This window comes from Canis lupus, chromosome 30 (assembly GCF_003254725.2).
Source record: "Canis lupus dingo isolate Sandy chromosome 30, ASM325472v2, whole genome shotgun sequence".
NCBI classification, from domain to species: Eukaryota; Metazoa; Chordata; class Mammalia; order Carnivora; family Canidae; genus Canis; species Canis lupus.
In genome coordinates, this window is record NC_064272.1 from 20811088 (window position 1) to 20821986 (window position 10899).

Here is a 10899-nt window from a genome sequence, read left to right on the forward strand (position 1 = left end):
AATAATGCTGCAATACACATAGAATGCATATATCTTTTTGAATTAGTGTTTTCATTTTCTTTGATATGAGCTTAGTAGTGGAATCACTAAATCATAAGGTATTTCTATTTTTAATTTTTCAAAAAACTTTCATACTGTTTTCCACAGTGGTTGCACCAATTTACATTCTCACTAATGGTGCATGAGGGTTTCTTTTTTTCCACATCCAACACTTGTTTTTTTCTTGTCTTTTTGATACTAGCCATTCTGATGGGTAAGAAGTGATAATTCATTGTGGTTTTGATTTGCATTTTCTTGATGGTTAGTGATATCGAGAATCTTTTCATGTGTCTGTTGGCCATTTTTATGTATTCTTTGGGAAAATGTCTATTCAGATCCTCTGTCCATTTTTAAATCAGATTATTTGATTTTCTTTTTTGGTGTTGAGTTGCATAAATTTTTCATATATTCTGGATTAACTTCCTATCAGATATTATTTGCTAATATCTCCTATTTACTGGGTTCTTTTGTTTTGTTGATAGTTTCCTTTGCAATGTAAAAACTTTTTATTTTGATGTAGTCCCAGTACTTTTACTGGGACTTTTACTGGAACTTCTACTTTTGTTTCCCTTGCCTGAGGGGACATATCCATAAATATGTTGCTAAGGACAATATCCAAGAGATTATTCCCTATATTTTCTCTTAAGCACTTTATGGCTTCAGTACTCATATTTAGGTCTTCAATCTGCGTTGAGAGGTTTTTGCTTGTTTGTTGCAGGGAGGGGTTGGTGTATGGTATAAGAAAGTGGTTCATCCTTTTACACGTAGCTATCCATTTTTCCTAATACCACTTAGTGAAAAGACTGTCTTGTCCTCATTGTATATTATTGCCTCCTTTGTCATAGACTAATTGACCATATACATGTAGGTTTATTTCTGGGTTTCTATCCAGTTTCACTAATCTACTTTTTTTGCCAGTGCCATACTGTTTTGATTACTATATTATTAAATCTAGGGTTATAATATATCCAGCTTTGTTCTTTCTCAAGATTGCTTTGGGTATTCAAGATCTTTTGTGGTTCCTACACATTTTAGGATTATTCTAGTTATGTGAAAAAAGTTGGTATTTTATAGGGATTGCACTGAATCCATTGAGTGCTTTGGATATTTTGAACATGTAACAATATTTTCAACCCATGAGCATGGTATAAACTTTTCACTTATTTGTGTCATCTTCAGTTTCTTTTAACAATATCTTACATTTTAGGTCTTTCACCTCCTTGGTTAAATTTTTCCTAAGTATTTTATTCTTTTTGGCACAATTGCAAATGTAATTGTTAACTTCCCTTTCTATTATGCATGTTCAGTGTATAGAAATTCAACAGAAAAAAAAAGAAAGAAATTCAACAGATTTCTGTATATTTTGTATCCTGCAATTTTACTTAAATATTTTATTAGTCCTAATAGTTTTTTAGTGGTGTTGTTAGGGTTTTCTATACATAGTATTATATCATCTACAAGAAGTGAAAATTTTATTTCTTCCTTACCAATTTGGATGCTGTATTATTTCTTGTCTGATTGCTTCCAGTACTACATTGAATAAAAGTGGTGAGAGTGGCCATCATTGTCTGGTTCTTGAAGTTTTCAGTTTCCCACCAATAAGTAAGATGTTAGCTTTCAGTTTGCTATATACGGCCTTTCTTACATTGACATATGATCCCTCTCTACACACTTTGTTGAGAGTTTTTATTGTGAATGTTGAATTTTGTCAAGTCTTTTTCTGCTTCTAATAAGATAATCATATGGTTTTATCCTTTTTGTTAATGTATTATATCACATTGATGGTTTTGTGAACATTAAACTACTCTTGCATCCCTGTAATAACTCCCACTTGATCTTTTTTTTTTTTAACATATTGTTGAATTGTTTGCTAAGATGTTGAGGATCTTTCCATCTATGTTCATCAGAGATATGGGCCAACTGTGTCCTTTATTTGTAGTGTCTTTGTCTGGTTTTGGTATCAGGATAACATTGGCCTCGCAGTACAAATTTGGAAGTTTTCCTTCCTCTTTCACTTTTTGGAATAGTTGTAAAAGAGTAAGTATTAACTCTCCTTTAAAAAATGTTTGGTAGAATTCACCTGTGAAGCCACTGGACCCAGGATCTGGGAAATTAGATTACTGATCTAATTTCATTGCTGGTAATTGGTCTGTTCAAGTTTTCTATTTCTTCCTGATTCAGTTTTGGAAGATTGTATATTCCTAAGAATTTATTCATTACTTCCAGGTTATCCAATTCGTTGGCAAAAAAATTATGATAATCCTTTGTGTTTCTGGTGCTGGCTATTTCTCCTCCCTCACAGCTGATTTTACTTGAGGCCTCTTCTTGATAAGTCTGGCTAAAGATTTATCAATTTTGCTTATGTTTTCAAAGAAACAACTCCTGGTTTCATTGATCTTTTCTATTTGCTTTTATTTCATTTATTTTTGTTCTAATCTTGGTTCCTTCCTTCTACTAACTTTATAATCTGTTTGTTCTTTTTTAGTACCCTTAGGCATAAGATTAGGTTAGCTTTTTCTCGCTTCTAGAGGTAGAGTTGTATCACTATAAACATCCCCCTTAGAACTTTTACTGTCCTAAAAATTTTGGACCATTTGTTTTCATTTTTGTCTCCATGCATTTTTTTTTCTTGATTCACTCATCCATTGCTTAGTAGCATGTTGTTTGCCTCCATGTATGTGTTCTTTCCAGATATTTTCTTGTAATCAACTTGTTTCATACTTTGTGATTGGAAAAAATGCTTGATAATTTCCATCTTCTGAAATTTATTGAGCTATGTTTAGTGGTCTAACATGTGGTCTATCCCGGAGATGTTTCATGTGCATTTGAAAAGAATGTGTATTGCTTTTGGATTAATTTTACTGTATATATGTTAGGTCCATCGGGTCCAAAGTCATTCAAAGCCATTTTTCCTTGCTGCTTTTCTGACTGTATGATCTTTAGATTAAGTGGTGTGTTAAAGCTCCCTATTATTGTATTACTCTGAAACAGAGATGAGCAGTATGCTTGATAAAGAATTCATTTAGCTCTTTCATTTTGACTTTCTTGTTCATTTGGAACTTCTCTGTCTCATTTTGTCTATTTCTCTGTGTATTAGGAAGACCCACTACATCTCCTGGTCTTGAAAGTTGTTACCTTGTGTAGAAGTCCTCTGGTTCCCCATAGCACAAATCCTCCCTGGTTAACAGAACCAGGATTCCAGGGAGGTCTCCTAGGTGGGCTGCATGTGCCCTAGTGTGGGTGAGCTGCATTTGAATTCAGCCTGCTGCAATGACCTGTTTTGCCTGCTGTGGGTGCTTGAAGCAGGGTTTGGTCACTGAGCAGAGTCTGCTCCTTTTCTGTTAAGAGGAGTGTGTGAGATGGCTATGGGCTTATAGGTAGCTAGGTAGGGCTGCCTGTCAGACAAGGTGTCTTGCAAATAGCCTGTCTGCCACTGGGGCACTGAATGGCAGGACTTATCCCCTGCACAGCCACCTAAGAGGCTCAGCTGCCAGAACAGCAGGCACATTGGTGTGTGTGGCTGATTCTCCTCCCCAGTGCAGTAGTTGGAGTGGTTGGTGCCTGTCCCTGCTAGGATTGCTTGCAAGGTAAGACAGACAGAGCAGGAGCTATTTTAGAGGTATTCTTATGTTTGCAATATAATCCTGTTTTCATTTTCCTTGACCATGTTGACTTCTGCATTACTAGGTAAAATAGCCACTTCTCTGTCTTGACAAGTGGTCCTATATATGAGAAGTCTTATCAGGTTGGTCTCCGCTCCCTTCATAGTTGTCCAAGCTGCCTTCTTTGTTGTTAGCAGCTTCTAGTTGAAGGTGAGCCAGAACCTATCCCAATGTGTCCATCCCAAAGTGGAAGCTCTCAGTAATTACCTAGATGCAGGCTGATTAGAAGGCAGACCCTCGGGCAGGCAGACCCTCGGACAGCCAGGGTGGCTAGCGGTTTAATGCCACCTTCAGCCCAGAGCCTGATCCTGGAGACCCGAGATCGAGTCCCACGTTGGGTTCCCTGCATGGAACTTACTTCTCCCTCTGCCTGTTTCTCTGTCTCTCATGAATCTAAAAAAAAAAAAAAAAAAAAAAAAAATTTAAAAAAAGGTGGCAGACCCTCAGGCAATAGGTGAAAAAGTATGTAGTTAAGCCCCTTCCAGGAAAACACTGGGAGTTGGACCTTTTTGCCTGCTCCCTCTGCTCTGTGCCCACATGTATGTATAGCTGCAAGTAGCTACTCCTGTGCCCCTTAAGAACTACTTCTTTATTTGCTACTGTCCTGCGGGACTCATGAATGCAAGCCCCAATTCTATGAGAGCCAAGTGATTAACAGGTATGTCCCTTGGGCAGCAGTGCAAAAGCTGGGGCACAAATGTGTGTACAAGTTTCTTCCACAATGACGCTGGTAACTTCAAGTGGCTGTAGGGAGACAAAAGGAAGAGATGTCCACTAGTTTCCTCAGTCTCCAGGGAATGCAGGTTGCCCCTAGAGGTGTGCTAAAGCCTGATCTGCAGTCAGCAGCTTTCAAAGTATGCAGATGGTCCCCTTTTAGTTAAAAAACTAGGAAATACATGATTTTGCCTGCTCTCTTTGCACTGGGCCTAGAGAGGGTAGCCACACCAAGTGTTCACATGCCAGTAACCACTCCTTTGTTTGCCACATTCTTATGGAACCCAAGTCTCACTGGTGTTCAGAGCTAGGTGTTCTGGGAGTCTATCCCTCAGGTGGAAGTCTTAAAAGTTGGGGAATGAGATGTGCAGTCCAAAACCCTTCACTCCATAGGGAGAAACTACTAGTTGGGTTTTTTCCTGATCACTGGTCTTATGCTAGGTGGGGTTTAAGACTGTGCCTTTCACATCCATTTCAATGTAGCTATTTTTTCACTTGGCCAATGTGTAAGTCACTTAGTTTCTGGATTTTTTTCAGCAGTAATTGCTCCGTATGTAATTTTACATTGTATGTTCATGGGTGGAAGTTCAAGAGGCCTCCTATGTCAGTCAACCCTCTCATCTGGTAGCTTGTTTAAAAATACCCATGGCTGGGTCTCATCCCAGAGATTCTCATTTAATTTGCCTGGGATACGGCTCTGGCAATGTTAATTGTATGGCTGCCCCATATGATTCTAATATGTCAGAAGACTTGCTTGCTCTGGCTATGCATCAGGCTTGCTCTCTGGATGCTACTGTAGCTCATCCTCAACTATTTTGACCCAAACATTCCTGAATGCCTAATCTCTACTTCTCATTAAGCCAAAGGAAGTAAAATCACTTAGTAGGATCCACATTATTTCTGAGATTCCATTTACCAGTAGGAATGAAATGTTACCATATATGTTATGCATTTTGAGAACATGAAGATTCTTTTCGCTATCAGTTGTGAGACAACTCAGCATATTGAGCATCTTCAAAGCCACTTCTGACCTCAGATGAACACTGAAGGTTGTCATAATCTTTCAGCCCTGGGGAAAAAGAACTGTTGTTGGCAATAATCTCAACAGTCCTGGAGAATTTTAAGAATTGACAAAAGAACGATAAATACCAGATTTTAAAAGTCCTATAAACTATAACAAGACAAATACAATTTCCAAGGATTCAAACTTCTCAAGTATAACGTGAATTAATTATTTTGTTGCTAAATGAGGCGAACAATGCCTCACACCTAGCAGACACATTTTAAAACCTAATGAATAAACATTGAAATTGAATAAATAATTGAAATTTATTGCCCCAATAAATAAAAGCATTGATAAAATTTTAAATTTTTCTCTGGATAACAGGACTAACATATATTTCAGGCCCAATGAATATTTCTTCCAAAATTATAAACCGTAATTATTGGCATTGCTATGCTAATTTTTTAAAAGACTGTGAATTTCAAAAACATTTCATTAGACTTGCTGTCTTAATTACACTCAAACTGGGAGAGATGATCACCTGTCAGTCCTGGAAGAACTGGTAAGAAAAAAGATCCAGTCCAGTCACAAAATAAAAAAATAAAAAAATAAAAAATAATCAAATTACTCCATAAAAATCTATCCAATTTTCCAGAACACCTTTTGGTGCTAGATTTTTTTTTCCTTGAATGAATAAACATATATTGAGCAACCACCTGTGTGCCGGGTATAATACTAGATGCTGTTTAGAATATCAGCTAGAGGGAAATCCCTGGGTGGCTCAGTGGTTTGGTGCCTACCTTTGGCCCAGGGTGTGATCCTGGAGTCCTGGGATCGAGTCCCACATTGGGTTCCCTGCATGGAGTCTGCTTCTCTCTCTGCCTGTGTCTCTGCCTCTCTCTCTCTCTCTCTCATGAATAAATAAAAACCTTTAAAAAAAAAATCAGCTAGGATGGAGTCAGACAAAGCTTAATTCTAAACTCTGCTCATTGTTAGTGACATGGATCAAGCTACTCAATTTCTCTTAAGCTCCTGTTCCTCATCTGCAGAATGAAGAAAGATTAAAGGGTTGTGAATATTCTAAGATATTCTATGCAATGTACCTGGCTGTAGTAACTGGCCTTAGTCTTACAACTCTTGAACTAGATGGTACTACACGTATGCAAATGTGTCAGCAATGGTACTGAGAGGTTTTGACCTACATATTTTTTTTTTAACATTTTATTTATTTATTCATGAGAGACACAGAGAGAGAAGAGGCAGAAATGCAGGCAGAGGGAGAAGCAGGCTCCTCGCAGGGAGCCCAATGTGGGACTCGATCCTGGGTCTCCAGGATCATGCCCTGAGCCACAGGCAGACAGACGCTCAACCCCTGAGCCACCCAGGTGTCCTGATATTTTCTCCTTTGCGATGTTTTCCCCTACATAATTTTCATTTCCACTGTATAGTCTTCTAATGTATTTTCTGGTAGTTTTTCTAGTGTATCTTCTAAGAAATAGGGGAAATATATTACTACTAAGTCAAAAGCTTTTAGCTCTGTTGTTTTGCTAGTATGAAGAATCTGAGGGCACTGAAGAGAAACTCTGAACAATGCAATGTAGACACCTATAGTTTAACAAAACGTTGAATATGTTGTATTATTATTTTGCTTGGCAAATCCTTTTAATTAGGTGGGCTATCTTTAATACTCCCTACATTGCATTCCTTGTATCATGAGGGCACCTGGGTGGCTCAATCAGTTAAATGTCCAACTCTTGATTTTGGCTCAGGTCATGATCTCTGGTACTCAACAGGGAGTCAGCTTGGGGATTCTCTATCCCTTTTCACCACCCCCAACTTGTGCACACTCTCTACAGAAAACATCTTAAAAGAGAGAGAGAGAGAAGGAGGAAATATGTAACAGTCTCATTAGATGTACGTTAGAAAGTTGTGTTAAGTACCACACACTAGATAGGCATACTTTTCTTGGTGTTCCTAAGCGTTGAATGCTTGGCACCAAACTAAACATATATCACTTTATTGTAATATACTAAAGCAAGTATTTAAAAGAATTGAAAACTGAGTTCCTCAGAAAACTAAAGAGCCTATCTCTTGTATTTTTTGGTTGGCTAATATTCTTTGGAGCAATACTCTTTAAGTATTAACTGATTCTTACCAATTCATTGTCCTTATTTTTATTTGTATGCTCTGTGGCTCCTGAAGTAAACTATTTCTTCACCAGCAAAGCAAGTTACAGGCAAAACCTCTTTAAGAACTCTGCCATACAGTCTATGCTCAGTCCCTCCTGGGATTTCTTGACAAGTGAATGCATCAGCCAAACCCAGAAATGCAGGTTGATCTATCACCACTAAACAAGTAGGCATAAGCAAAATTTGGTATGCAACCTAAGAAAACCCTGCTGTTCAGCAAATGTTCCCTACGGTGCAGATTTGATTAATGCTGAAGTCATAGAATGCTTCTTTTCGTATTGTAGTTCACTATTCGTAACTTATTCTTTGTATCTTTCAAGTTATTGGTTATTTAAAAAATAAACTCCAGTAAACCTCACGTTTTCCATTCAGTCACACTTACCAAATATCTTCTATTCACCAGGTACCCAATATGTGCCTGGGATAAGATAGAAACCATCCCTGCACCTTTGGAGATTATGATAGTAGTGGGCTGCCTGGGTTTGCTGAATGATATGGAGAGGTCTGTTAAGATTTTTTTTATTACTAACATTAAAAAAAGAAACCTACTGGCAAGATCATAGGGAAGCCACAGAATCAATGAGAGGTTAGAGAATGAGATCCAGTAACTGGTCCCAAAGGGAAGGTTATGCAGCAGAAATATCACTTTCAATCCCTGTATGATAGCTTCAATTAAGATATATAAGCCAGGGAAAATTTTGGAGCAGGACTCACCTAGTGGCACCAGAAAGTAGAGATTTTTACATTCAGAACATAATACATTTTTAAGAAAAAGGTCACTTCTTTCAAAACAAATTCATCAACAGACACAGAAATGATTCAAATCAGCCTGAGGCTAATTAATACTCAATATAAAGACACGCAGGGCAAAATTTTAAGTCACCTTTTCAATTCTATCACATAGAATAAAAATAGTGATTTTAGAAAATTCTTCCTACAGACTTTGAAACTGGGTTCTATCTATTTTAATATCAACTTTCCCCTTATCAACAATTTTAATTCAGCAGGCTACTATGTTAATTTTTACAAGGCAGTCTTCATTCAATATTAGAATTTACACTATAAATCTGTGTGATTAAAGTCTGATGTGTTCTTTTCAAACTTCACTTAAAATGTAATCTAAAGGACAAGGGAAAAAAACCCATATATAAATTAGCCCTTAAAATCATGGGTGACAATTCACTGTTTTAAACTACTAGCTGACCAGTAGGAAATATATTGCCCCTCTCCGTCTTCCTAACAGAGAATGGGAAATAGTATGCTCATAATAAGTAAATTTTCTAGGTGACATTAAATGCTAAAAACTAACATTTTAAACCCTATGTAACCCTGTCTTTGTGGACTAAGTGCACTGCACTCAATTTAGCCATAGCTATTCCCAAATCCTAATACCCTCAACCTTTCTCCCAAGACAAAGTGCATTACTATGAGGTTTATGTGGTCACACAGCCAATCCTATTAGTTAACATTTTAACACTAGCTCCAACGATAGTGGCCTTGAATGATTACTTTAGATATATTACCTGATTGGTTCCTCATAAAAAATCCTGAGCTTAGTCATGTATCATTTCCATTTTCCCAATGAAGAAACCAAGGCATAGTCAAGTTGACCATCACTCAAGTAACTTTTACAATCCTCTCTCACAGCAATCACAGGAACTTGTGAGGACCAGATCTGAGGCTCTGGATAAATTCCTTCTACACACAGGCACTTGCATGAATATAAACCACTACATCCTCCATCTTCTGTGTGATAAAAAGGCAAGTCACCTAAAAATTTTTCAATCTATAAAAGGAGAATCCTTATCTAACTGCTATCTATAAGATAAACATCTTTCAAGGTTTTCTAATTATAAGAAATGATCTGAGTTTTCTTTAAGTAAACTCTATATCCTGACATCATAAGTTGCATGCTCTCCTGACTGAACCAGCCATATGCTCCTCAATTAGTTTTTTTTTCTGCTACCCTACAGGGTTTTGTAAGACAGATGTTAAAGGAAATTCTTTTCTATGACTTCCAATGCTACATTACCCTTAAGCATTTAGAGAATATAAAAGTTCTCTGTAGCAAGTGTCTGGAATATTTTATGCTTTTGTGTTATACTAACTGCCCAGCAGAGGTCTCAATCAGACAAATAGAAATAATAGCACTGTACCATGCCACTTCTCAGGCACCATTTTAAAGGGACAAGTCAGTGATCCAACCAAGCTTATGAGGTTGCAGGGGGGTAAAAATGGCATCTGCATCCATATAGTTTATAATGATATCTGGGGTCTCAAAATACTATGAATTCCTGACAAGAGAACTGTCTGGATGTTAAAACTGAGATGCAATGTCAGTTCTTCCTTTCAGCTCAATTTCCCAAATTGATAGTCTCAGGCAATAGCTTGCTAACAGGATAGGAAATTTACTAATGGTAAGTAATCTTAAAATGTTTATATTAAAGCAAACAGAAACCTACTTTAGAGTGAAAACTTCAAGTAATTTAACATATGTCTTTGATTTCATATCATTTCCCCTAATTGTTTTATCAATAATGTTGTTTACAAATAAGAACACAAAGGCAAAAACCACACTGGAATTCGGATCTTCTAACACTTGGTCCAGTGATCAGTCACTTTTTCACTAATACCAAAATTAAAAAGTTCTGTCCTCAAAAAGCAATATAAAAACTAACTTAATATCCTTAAAGTTGCAAATAATGTAGAAATATAAAAACATTAAATATGCAGTATATATTTTTAATTAAATATATCTCTTGCTTCAATAGTATTTGGGAGGGAAGGAATTATTTTCTTCCCACTAATACTTTTTTAAGTACCTTTTAAACAAAAAATTTGTACTTTAGAAATGGTCTTATGTGCAAATAATTTGTGACCAAAAACTGTAAGTTGTTTCCTAAAAACAATTAGAGCTCTTTAAAAAAAAAAAAAAAAATCATACAACATATCTTAAAAGGCATTGCGATTCCTTTGCTTCTACATCATTACCATGCTGGAAAAAATCTGGTTCTATCAGGAATCTCAGATTGAATAATGTCCAAAGTGGAAAGTATACAGTGCCATTTCAGGACACACTGTTCAGCTCTCACCCCCAACATTAAGAACTACCTATCAAAACAATTAAACCAGGTCAAAACAGTCCAACATAATTGGCATAATGGCCTCACATATTGAAACCTAAGATGCTAAGAAACCAAAACAAATACTGAAAATCTTATTTTGATGAGACTATCAAAGTTTTTAGTTCCTTTTTCTAAGCCCCCTTTCTATAATATTAATAAAAGGAATA